The sequence below is a fragment of the Nanorana parkeri genome, unplaced genomic scaffold (assembly GCF_000935625.1).
Source record: "Nanorana parkeri isolate BGI_ZX_2015 unplaced genomic scaffold, ASM93562v1 scaffold461, whole genome shotgun sequence".
NCBI classification, from domain to species: Eukaryota; Metazoa; Chordata; class Amphibia; order Anura; family Dicroglossidae; genus Nanorana; species Nanorana parkeri.
Genome location: NW_017306729.1, coordinates 113,564 through 124,851, shown reverse-complemented (window position 1 = coordinate 124,851; position 11,288 = coordinate 113,564). Strand labels below are relative to the sequence as shown.

The following is an 11,288-nucleotide window of genomic DNA, read 5'->3' as shown; positions in this document are numbered from 1 at the left end:
AACCCAGAGAGGCAGCATAAAAACATTGAGCAACAAAAGTAAATTGAGTCTTTTAGAACCAATCAAAATATAAAGCCAAATTAGTAAAAACAGATGTACATTCTTGTGGTCCCTCATCAGTGAAACAATACCCACAGCGCAGTATAGATAAATCAAGGTCCACAATATGGATGTTTATCGCAGAAGCTCAGTCTTGGGAAAATATAGTGGAGGATAGCCCACTGAGGGGCAATCAGCCAGGCATGAGGTAGTCCAGCATAAGCAGATATAAAAGAAAATGTCAGTCCCAGGAACAAACGGACACACTTATCAAGACAGCTCCAGTGAACATCGGCAATAGTCACATGAGAAGGTGGGAACATACAATTAAAAGATACCCAAGCTCGTATGCAGGGTAGCATCAACACAAAGAAAACCCATCAGTGTCGAGTTATACTTCACAGTTAATTGGAAGAATGATTTGATGGTAAGCTAGGGCTCTGATGCCTCCTAGCGTGCGCAGATCTAAGCTTCTTTAATAGTGAGGGCACAGACAGTAAGGTAGGTGCTGTCCAATCAGAAATCGAGATCTTGGTAGTGTCCAGGAAGATAAAGAGATCTGGTAGTTGTCTCGGTGAATGCAATAAAAAAGAAGCTGAACTGATTTGTTCCAGAAAAAATTATCTTTTCCAAAAGGGGCTTCAGGAGATGACAAATCTGTAGGGTGCGTCTTGACAAATCAGGCATAATCTGGATAGACGTCCCATCAAAATCAATAAGGCCAGAGTCCCATGCTTTACGTAAGATTTCCTCCTTAACGGAGTAGAAATGTACCCTGCAGAGGGTGCTTCTGGGGCTTAAAGTGAATAATGTGTCACCAAACTCACTATATGGACCATTTATGTATTTATACATGGTAATCATGTCCCCCCTTAATCGCCTCTTCTCCAGAGAGAACAAATTCAGTGCAGCTCCTCCATGCCTCTTATGAGTTTAGTTGCCCTTCGCGTGCCCAAAACTGAACTGCACATTCCAGAAGAGGTCTTACTAATGCTTTGTACAGGGGCATGATTATGTCTATCTCTGCAGTCTATACCCTTTTTAATACAAGAAGGTATTTTGTTTGCTTTAGAAACTGCAGCTTGACATTGCATGCTATTATTGAGTCTATGATCTACCAGAGCACCCAGATCTTTTTCCATCATTGGCTCCCCCAAACATACTCCCCCTAGAGTATATGACGCATGCATGTTTTTATTTCCCAAGTGCAAAACTTTACATTTATCAACATTAAACCTCATTTGCCAAATAGATGCCCAATCACACAATCACATTCCGATGTGACTGGAGTTGGAGACATCCTGTAAGGACTGTATTCCACGACATAACTTGCTGTCTTCTGCAAACACAGAAATAGTACTTTGAATCCACAACTCTATGTCATTTTGTCATTTATAAATAGATTAAACAGTAAGGGGCCCAACACTGAGCCTTGGGGGACACCACTAAAAACCTCAGCCCATTCAGAGTATAAATCATTGATCACCACTCTCTGAATACGGTCTCTTAGCCAGTTTTCTATCCATTTACAGATTGAATACTCTACACCTACTGACCTTAATTTATACATTAGCCGCATGTGGGGAACTGTGTCAAATGCTTTTGCAAAGTCCAAGTATACTATATCCACAGCCATTCCTCTGTCCTATGTATTACTCACTTCCTCATAAAAAGAAACTAGGTTTGTTTGACAACTTCTGTCTTTTGTGAATCCGTCCTGACTATCGCTTATGATATTATTTTCAAGCAAAAACAATTGCATGTGATCCTTCATCAAACTTTCAAGTATCTTGCCAACTATTGAAGTTAAACTTACAGGTCTGTAATTACTTGGTAAAGACTTTGATCCCTTTTTAAATATAGGCACCACATTGGCCTTGCGCCAATCCTCAGTACCATGTCAGTCATTAGAGAGTCTCTAAAAATTAGATACAAAGACTTTGAAATTACAAAGCTCAATTCTTTGAGGACACATGGGTATAAGCCATCCGGTCCAGGTGATTTGTTTACCTTAATTTTGTCTAACTGTTTCTCGACCATATCAATAGTCAGTCATTGTGGTTCAGTAGAGGCTATGGCACTGCTTCCCCCATTATGGACTAAATCAGGTGTCCCAAAGTACTGGCCCGTGGGCCAACTCCGGCCCGCGAGCAGGTAATAAGTGGCCCACAGCCAGCTGACAAGTCGGCACACGGTGACGGACCACGTGCCCGACTTGCAGGAGCAGCTACATGGTCTGCATCTCTGTCCTGTCAGCTCTGGCTGGAGCTCTGTCAGTTCTGAGCTCCGGCCGAATGATGGATCATTAGTAAGGTCTGCACTAGACCTTACTAATCACCACTAGATAACCAGGGAACGATGATGTGCCTCCTTCCTGCATGGTTTAAAGCAGGTGAAGAGGCTTGGAAGTTAAGGAGGGAGGGGGACTTTATTAATATGTGTGCTGGGGGCTTTGGAGGGAAGGGGGAAGTATATTATGTGTGCTGGGGGCTTGGGAGGGAGGGGGGAAGTTTATGATGTGTGCTGGGGGGCTTTGGAGGGAGGGGGAAATATATAATATGTGCTGGGGGGCTTGGGAGGGGGGAGTATATTATGTGTGCTGGGGGTCTCAGCAGATCTCCGTAGATTGCACGAAGCAAACCGTAACATTTGTGATCTTTTTAGCCGAAGTATAGGCGAGCAAATGTCTCTACAAAAAACACAGGCAGTGAGACTAGATGTGAGCCTGGGCTTGGTGCAAACCCATTTTGCTTGAGGTCACCCAAGCCCACTCAAAACTGTGACTAAACCCCCCTGGCCCAATCAGTTACAGAGAGGTGGATTACCACAAAGGAGCAAGGAAAACCTCTGCTGCAGCAATTTTTACTGATTGAGCCAGGAGGGGAAAGTAGTGGTGACAGTTTTGAGTGGGCTTGGGTGAATTGGGTTCACATCAAGCCCAGGCTCACATCTAGTCCTCTGTAGCAATAGTACCTGCCCCTCTTTATCACTTGATAGAATGAAGCTGTGCACCTTCTTTTTATCGTTACCATGGTGAGTAAAAATCATATGCAGTGCACCTGTGATGTTGAGTGATGTTCAGTGCCTTCTGTGCTCGGTGAGGCATCTTCCAGTCTGCCGAAGCTCCGCCCCATCCCAATGAAAGCTCCACCCCTTCCTGAAAAGCTCTGCCCCAGCTTGGTAACCAAGCTGTGTGGGGAGGAGGAAGGGAGGGGACAGGGAGGAGCCTCCCCGTCCCTCACCCACTCGTCACTACTGAGTCACGCGGGAGGCGTCGAGATCAATGTCCTCACAGGTTTTTTCTTTTTTTTTTCATTGGACAGCTTGGACCGATGGTGCTTTGCCATTGGTCCAAGCCATCCACAGAGCTCACGCCTCTAACACAGAGTAGAGGCTGTGACAGCTCTTGCCTCAGCAGGTTAGGTTACACAAGCAGTGGAGAAGCCCGCTGCTGCGAAACCTAACTACCTGTCAAAAGCCGGATGCACCGATGCCTGTAATTAACAGGCAGCGCTCCTTCCATGACAGGTTTTACAGCGGGGAGGCTTTCCCTGCTGTGTAACCTGTAACAAGCCGATCTGAATGGAGAAAAAGCTGTCAGCTTCAGACCTGAAGCTGACACATTTTTCCTCTAGAATACTAGGTGAGGCAGACCTGCATCCCCTGACCTGCACGTTCCTGCTGTGAATTACATGCTCTATGTTTTGTCTCAAAAAAATGCTACATGTACAGAAAAAAGCTGTTGATTCTACCAACAATCCAGTGAGTTGAAAATGCTGCCTCTGTTGCACTGAATTTCCAATCAAAGTTAGCCTTGCTTGAGTTCTCCTCTGCTGGACTGCAAAACACCTCCCCTATGTTTTGTAGCAGAGGAGTGCACAGCTTGTCAGCTCACAACAGGTAAGCTGACGACAGACGTCCTGAGCTCACTGATTTCTACCAGGATCACCAGGTAATTTTTCTGTACCTGAGGCATTTTTAAAGACACAAAGCATGGGGAAATGCGCATGTATTTCAGACACGTATTGAATGTGTTTTTTGTTGGGTTTTGCCAAAACATTTTTTTTAATTCATGACACTGCTTTTACAATGTGCATTTATTCATAAGAAGCACCATATTACCAGTTTACTGTCATCTGACCAGAGAAAGTAGAAACCTGATTAGTTACTATTCATTCCTGAACATTGCCTCATTTAATAAGCCCAGACAGAACATATTTATGTGCATAATCTCATACAAATATGAAATCAATTAAACATGTTTAATACTTCTTTCCAAGTTTTAAGTTTTGTTTTTAATTTTTTTTTCATTTTCAAAATAAGGTAAGTATCTCTGCCTTAATATAATTACTTGCATGCCTAATATGAACAACAGAAATGTATTAGAAAACTCTTGATTTTTATCCTCTGTGGGCATAATTACTAAGCATTGCTTTCAACGTAGGACAGTTCATATATGAATAATTTTCAGTAAGTGGCAATCAAACACAGGTTGCGAAATGAGGCTTCACCTTTACCAAGAAACAAGTGATGATTCTCTCAAACATCTCCTGCTTTCCATCCTGCTGCTGAAGTACTCTTTAATTATTTGGTACAAGATGTGCTAGGTGGTAATCCAATGCTTTTATAATCAGTTCATATCAAAGAAGGAATACTTTATATCCTCTCTTGGAAAACCCATGGGGAATAATTTTTTAATAAACCAGCAGAAACAGCTGTTATTTGAATGCTTAAAGCTACAGAGGAAAATGACTGCTGACACTAGCACGCCCCACATCTCACTGATGTAAAAAACTTAAAGGAGAACTATGAGGTGAGTGCTCTTCACTCACCTCATAGTTCTAGCCGACCTGTGACAATGAGACTGTCACAGGTCGGGTCAGTAGATCGAGACGTGAGCGAACACATACCGGCGTTCGCTCACCTCTCGATCCTGTCACAGCTCTCTGCCGTGACAGGGGAGGGGCTGGATTCCCCCTCCCCGCTCAGATCCGCCAGCGCTGACTGGTGGAACGGACGGGGGAGGGGGGGTACAGCTGGCTCTGCCTCTAGATAGGCAGAGCTAGCTGTCACTCACGCAACTGGGCGGATCCAGACATAATTGTTGGGATCCGCTTCTGCTGTGGCGTCTCAGTATACTGCGATCAGTAGCTAGCGGTATACTGTGGCGTCTCAGTATACCGCGAGCTGTAGCTCGCTGTATACTGCGCTTAGGATGACGGGAGGACACTAGTTTGTGTCCTCCCGTTACCTTAAGGAGAACTATGGGGAAAAGCCTTAACCCCATAGTTCTCCTTTAACTTCAGTGCCACGTGCAAAAAGCTATGGAACATTATGAATAGGATATTCTAAACTCTGGCTCTATATTATTATACCTATATCTGGATTTAAAAAGAACCAAGCAATACTGAAAAATACTTTGTCACTAGTTTTAGAAAGACACTAAGGGGGTTATTCATTAAGCTGCCAAAGGATTTAGCAGAATGTTCGGCTAATCTTTCAGCTCACTCCGACTGCATGTACCCTTCGGTTCAGTCAAACCAAAGGGCTGCTGTACACGCTACTCACTATAACCCGTACGGCAGCCGAAGCACACAGCTGAGCCAAACGCATATGCTGCGGCTCTGCACATCTGAAGACACAGGCGAATCGGCAGAGAACGGTCTGCTGAAGGACCGACTCCCTGCAAGTTTGTAAAAGATAGATTAAAAAACAGCATGGGGTCCCCTCCCAAATCATACCAGACCCTTTAGGTCTGGTAGAAATTTTTCCTTACCAGACCCTTAATAATCTGAGCAGTTCTAACACTGCGCACACTGCCTGTTCAGCATTGCGGTATTTGGAAGCCCGCCCCTCAGGGGGGCGGGCTTGCGATGAACGCAAATGCGATCTGCCTGTCCAAGATGGGCAGACCGTACGGGCTTTTAATTAGCTTACAACCATCGCAAGACAAAAGTCTTGCAATGGTTGTAAGGTGTATGGGCACCTTTAGGCTCGGTTATTCATTCGGCTGCCTTTGGCAGCTTAGTAAAAAAAAAACTAAATATTCTGCATCTGTATTATTTAAGTGGTAATTAACCTAGCTTAAGGTGTGCCTGTGCACAGACTAAAGAGATTAATATTTACATATGGACACATTTAACAGTAAAATAGTTTTAATAACAACTCTTCCCTGACCTTTTTACCTGCTTTTAATTATTAATATAATTAATTCAAGTTATTCATTTTCTAAGTTCTTCAAAGATCACAACAAAGACTCTAGATCTGGGTTTCAGTCAGCTTAGAAACCCCTGCTGTATTGTTCTCTGAAATTTTTTTTTTTTTTTTTTTACCTGTGATGTGAATTTTGACAATTAAAAGTCTCCATGCTGCCTATAGATACAAAGCTAAATACAGTCTTGTTCAGAATATGCAAATATTTTAGTGTGCATGATCTGGGCACAGGTTCACATTAAGACTGCAGATTGCTTCTAACACTGATATAAGAAAGTATTCAACAATGTCTTCTTGCTTATGGCAGGTGTTGTATGAGCTGGGTGCAGATACATGGTTTGGCAACAAGGAAGAAAATTATGGATGACCTTTGGCTTTACAGCACAGTCCTCAAAACAGTGGGGGGTTGTTCTCAAGCTGAGCTTTGCCTCTTCTCCTAGTGAAAGTCTATGCATATGAACTACTGTTAAGTACTGATGGGTGAATATGCTTGAGTTCAATTCACAGGTGCATTCAGGGAACGCATTGTAAATTCTCAAATTGCAAACTTTAACCACTTGCTGACCAGGGTGTTAAATCCCCATACTGTCCAGGCCATTTTTCAGTATTCAGCACTGCAGTAATTTGACTGACATCTATTCAGTCATACAATGCTGTACTGAAATGAATTTTATACCATTTTTTGGGCACACATAGAGCTTCCCTTTGGTGGTATTTAATAATCATTTATTAGTACCCAATTATTTGGTAAAACATAAAAGATGGGGTCACGCCGGGTAAATAGACACCAATTATGTCAAGTTTTTAAATTGTGTGTGTCCACAAAATCGCTAACAACTACCATGCCTAAAATTGGCCATAGATCTGCTTCACTGGCTTCACAGCTAAAGGTGGAAGTGATGTAATACACATCGCTTCAGCTAGTGGAAGAATGCTGATTTCTCCTCCGTTCTCTGTACAGGCAGCTGCTAAACCAGTCTCTGACCCGCAGGGGAGACAGTGGAGCCCGGTATAACCGGCAGCAGATGGGGGGCGTGGCAGCAGATGAGGGGGGCTCACTGTGTTGTATACAACAGCCGGTAATGGCTGTTTACAGTCCTGGCAGGATTCTGCCACTAGGGGGCGCACATGAGCAGAAAAAAAATCACGTACATGTACGTCCACCAGGCTGCAAGCATCCGCCGACCGCCCGTATTTTTACAATGGGCATACGGCAAGGGGTTAATGTAAACCCCATTGAAGTTAATAGGAGGAAAATCTTGAAAATCAGTTCTCCCCAAACTAATAGGCAAGGGATTGTCAAACAAAGGGCATGGGGAGCTGGGCATAGCCAGAGTAAACATGCACCAATGGAAAAAAAAATACTATTCAGTGGGGAAAGGGCCCTCCATTTTATGTGACTTTGATGGTGACATTAGAAAAAAACAAATTCTTCAAAATGACGTGCTTCAGAGATGCCTTTAAGCTACATATGGTATTACAGAACAGGTGTTTTTTTGTTATAAAAACCTGCACTCCATACAGGGTTGTGACCTTGCAAGATTGTGGTGCTCATAGTGATGACATGGATGGTGTCATGCAAAACTCTAATGAAGATCAGATAATCACTAGCACACCTGTAATAAATCCTTGCTTATTTTTAAGGTATTGAATAATCATCACCGTTTATCATACACAGGCAATGTTTCAGGGCCACGCTGGGTGTCTTCCTCAGGGCAACATAGTAACACTACACTAACATATCACACACCATTATATACAAAATGAACACCAAATACCCCAGAAACACCTCTATGACATAATGACATTGTTTCCCACCAAAATTAAAAAACTATTTAAAAAAAAGATGAAAAAATAATAATACACAAAAAGGAATAGTGACAAACCCCATATAAACCCCTTATGAATTCATGATGTATTCATCCCAATACAGTGCAAACATAAATAGATTATAAACGTTTATTAGTTAAACAGATATGATTAATGTGAAGGGAGGGATGCCCACCTGCTATACTGGGATCGCAGCATCCCCTTGTCCCTATGGCAACCTGGTAGCGTGGAAGGAGCCTGCATAGCGGTACATCCTGTCCTCATAACCACGGGGCACTGTGTGTTCTGTGCATGCATGAATCTGACATAATGTGTCTGAGATGCCTCTAAGCTACATGTGGTCATGTGATGTTAAACAGCAGCCTACTCCAACTGTTTCAATGCTGACTATGGAGTTTGCCTTTGTCACAGAAATAGTGCACTCTAAATTGTATTTCACATTAAATCCTTTGTTGTCTCTCTCTTTTACACTACAGCCTAGTAAAACTGCTTACATTATGTGCAGCATGTCTGTGCAATATTTCTGACTGTTGATTTTGACATAATACACCATCATATTTATGTCATGATAAAACCTGCTTCCTCTCTCCCTCTTACATTGCAACATAGTAAAAGCACTTAGACAATATGCAACATGTCTGTGTACTATTTCTAGCTATTGTCTCAGAAATAATGCACTCTAATTTTTACTTCTTGGTAAAAATGCCTTAGCTCTTGCATTGCTGCCCAATCAAGCTGCTTATATATTCTCCAGCCACTGTGCTACATGTCTGGCTACTGTCTCTGAAATATGGCACTGTAATTTTTTATTAACCCCCTGTCCAGAGCATTTTCTTACTATTTGCACACACATGATAAAATATAAATTTTTGGCTAGAAAACAGCGTAAACCCCCCAAAAAAATGATATACGTTCTGAAAGCAGAGGCCCTGTAGAATAAGAATAAAAAAATGCTAGTTGCAATTTTTTATGTTGCACGGTTTTTGCGCAAATATTTATCAAACCAGTTTTCTTAGGATAAAATAAGCTAAATTAAAATGTAGTGCACAGAAATATAATATCATACCCAATTTTTTGTAAAATATAAAAGATGGGGTCACATCGGGTAAATAGATACTAAACATGTCAAGCCTTAAAATTGTGTTCGCCCGTGAAGCCGCAAAAACATCAATACCCCAAATTTCCCACAGAGAACACTTTAAACCCTTTTACCACTCATCAGTTTAGTGTTAACAGTGATTTATGGCCCTAGAATTATTGCTCTCACTTTGACGTGGCAATATGTAACATTTGTAGCGCAATTGTTTTCGCATGTAGGCGCACCGACGTGTGTGTATGTGCGTGCACGTGGGGGGCAGGGGGGGCAGGGGATTTGACTTTTTTTTGCATTTTTTTATTTTTCTTATATGTTATTTTTCAATATTAGCAGCCATCGCTGGCTGTTAAAAATGACACCAAGAACACGGCTGCTGCAGCAACCATGTTCTTGATTTAACCACTTCTGCAGGCCGCCATCTATAGACGTATTGCAGCCGGAAGTGGTTAAGCATAACAACTGCCTCATTGGGTTGTGGTTTTGAAATGTTTTTGTGTTTACAAACTATGCTATGAAACATGGTTTGCCACCGATTGGCAATTGTTATGAAGTTGAGGTCTGGCTTTATTCTTTCCCAAAGTGCACACCTTCCAATAGCTGTTGTGGCTGCTATTTCCATGTCTTAAATGTGTCCTCTGACTGCTAGATAAAAAAGAATTAATACTCACTAAAACTAGTCACCAAATAAGTATATCATAATATTAATTGATCATACAAAAGAATGTCAAAAAAAAAGGAAAGGAAAGCTGGGGTTTTATAGGCATCAATTGACAACTTCCAAAGCGGTGGGTTATAAAAAAAATATATTTTTTGGTATATAATTGTTAAAAACAGGGTAATTACATAAAACCAACCTAATTTGATAACTCCCTAGAAGCTCACTCCATTGCTGTGCTGTCCCTTATGTGTGAATAACATGATTTGATTCACAGTACCAGATATACAAAACATGATTAAGTAGCAAATATAACATGATCAAATAACATATGATTTTAAAACATGATTGGAGAATTAATTAATTGAATTCGAACACATGATCAAAGATTTAACAATAAGGGTGGCTGACAGTGGAGGAGCACAATTTGTCTCGACGTTTCGCTCTTGACGGTGCTTTTTCAAGAGGAGGAAGTTATCTATGTGGTTCAAAAAGGGAATATATATACTGTATGTAATCACAATTTAGAACAAAGAATCTCAACTTAGTGCATAATACATGTTTTTAGGGTGAGCATGTCACCTACCGATAAAATCGATGTGTGTGCGTCCCTGCGGCCCCGTCCAGGCGCAGCACCTGAACCATGCCCTCCAGAGCAGACCAGGGGAAGAGAGGCTGAGACCATATGTCCCACTTTAGGCAGGGGTATATTTTGTCAAAATAGACCTTAAAAACATAGATAAGAGGCAAGGTAAGAGCCTAACAATAACAACCACAGCCAGATATCTAGGGGACTGTAACGGTGTGAACATACGTCCCATAGGGAATATATGGTTTGAAAAAATGCACATACCATTGGATAAATAAGGATCCTTGCCTGATAATTCTCCCTAGAATCCCCCTAGATGATTCCCCCTAGAATTAGAGAGGTAAAGAATGGACACTCCATATTTCAAACAGCTTTTTGTCATGTACTGTTGCCTTGTCTATTATTTGTCATTGACCATTTAAATCATCATGCTTTCTTGCTGTTTGTGTGTGCTTTGTCTGTCAAGTCTGTAATCTAACAGCACTCAGCCTTTAGCTATAGTCTTAAGTAGTGATGGGCCAAACAGGCCCGAGTTCGTTTTGAATTCAAACTTTAGAACATACAAAAAGTTTGACTTCGAACTTGAACTCAATCCAAGTCAGCGGGGGTAGAACCTGAAGAAACAATGGTCCCCTTTAAGAGGGCTTATATGCAAGTTATTGGCCATAAAATAGGTATGGGGATCTGGGTAATGCCCTGGGAGACATGTATCAATGAAAAAAAAAAAGACCAAAAAAACCCTGTTTTTAAAGGAACAGTGATTTTTACATCGCTTAAAGGGTAAGAATAAAAATGAAAAATTCCTTTAAATATCGTGCCTGGGGGGGGGTCCCCTTAAACTGCCTGTGAATTGGTGATCTGTACAA

At 41.8% G+C, this 11,288-nt stretch overlaps 1 long non-coding RNA gene across 1 annotated transcript; it reads right to left on the bottom strand.

Annotated features, from left to right (window-relative positions):
- Window positions 1-1,024: 1,024 nt before the first annotated feature.
- LOC108790290 lies at window positions 1,025-6,493 on the bottom strand. Its single transcript, XR_001941444.1, has 3 exons — window positions 6,482-6,493; window positions 3,714-3,717; window positions 1,025-1,105 (listed from the first exon to the last, which is right to left on the bottom strand). It is a non-coding gene; the product is annotated as an uncharacterized LOC108790290 (long non-coding RNA).
- Between the last annotated feature and the right edge of the window lie 4,795 nt (window positions 6,494-11,288).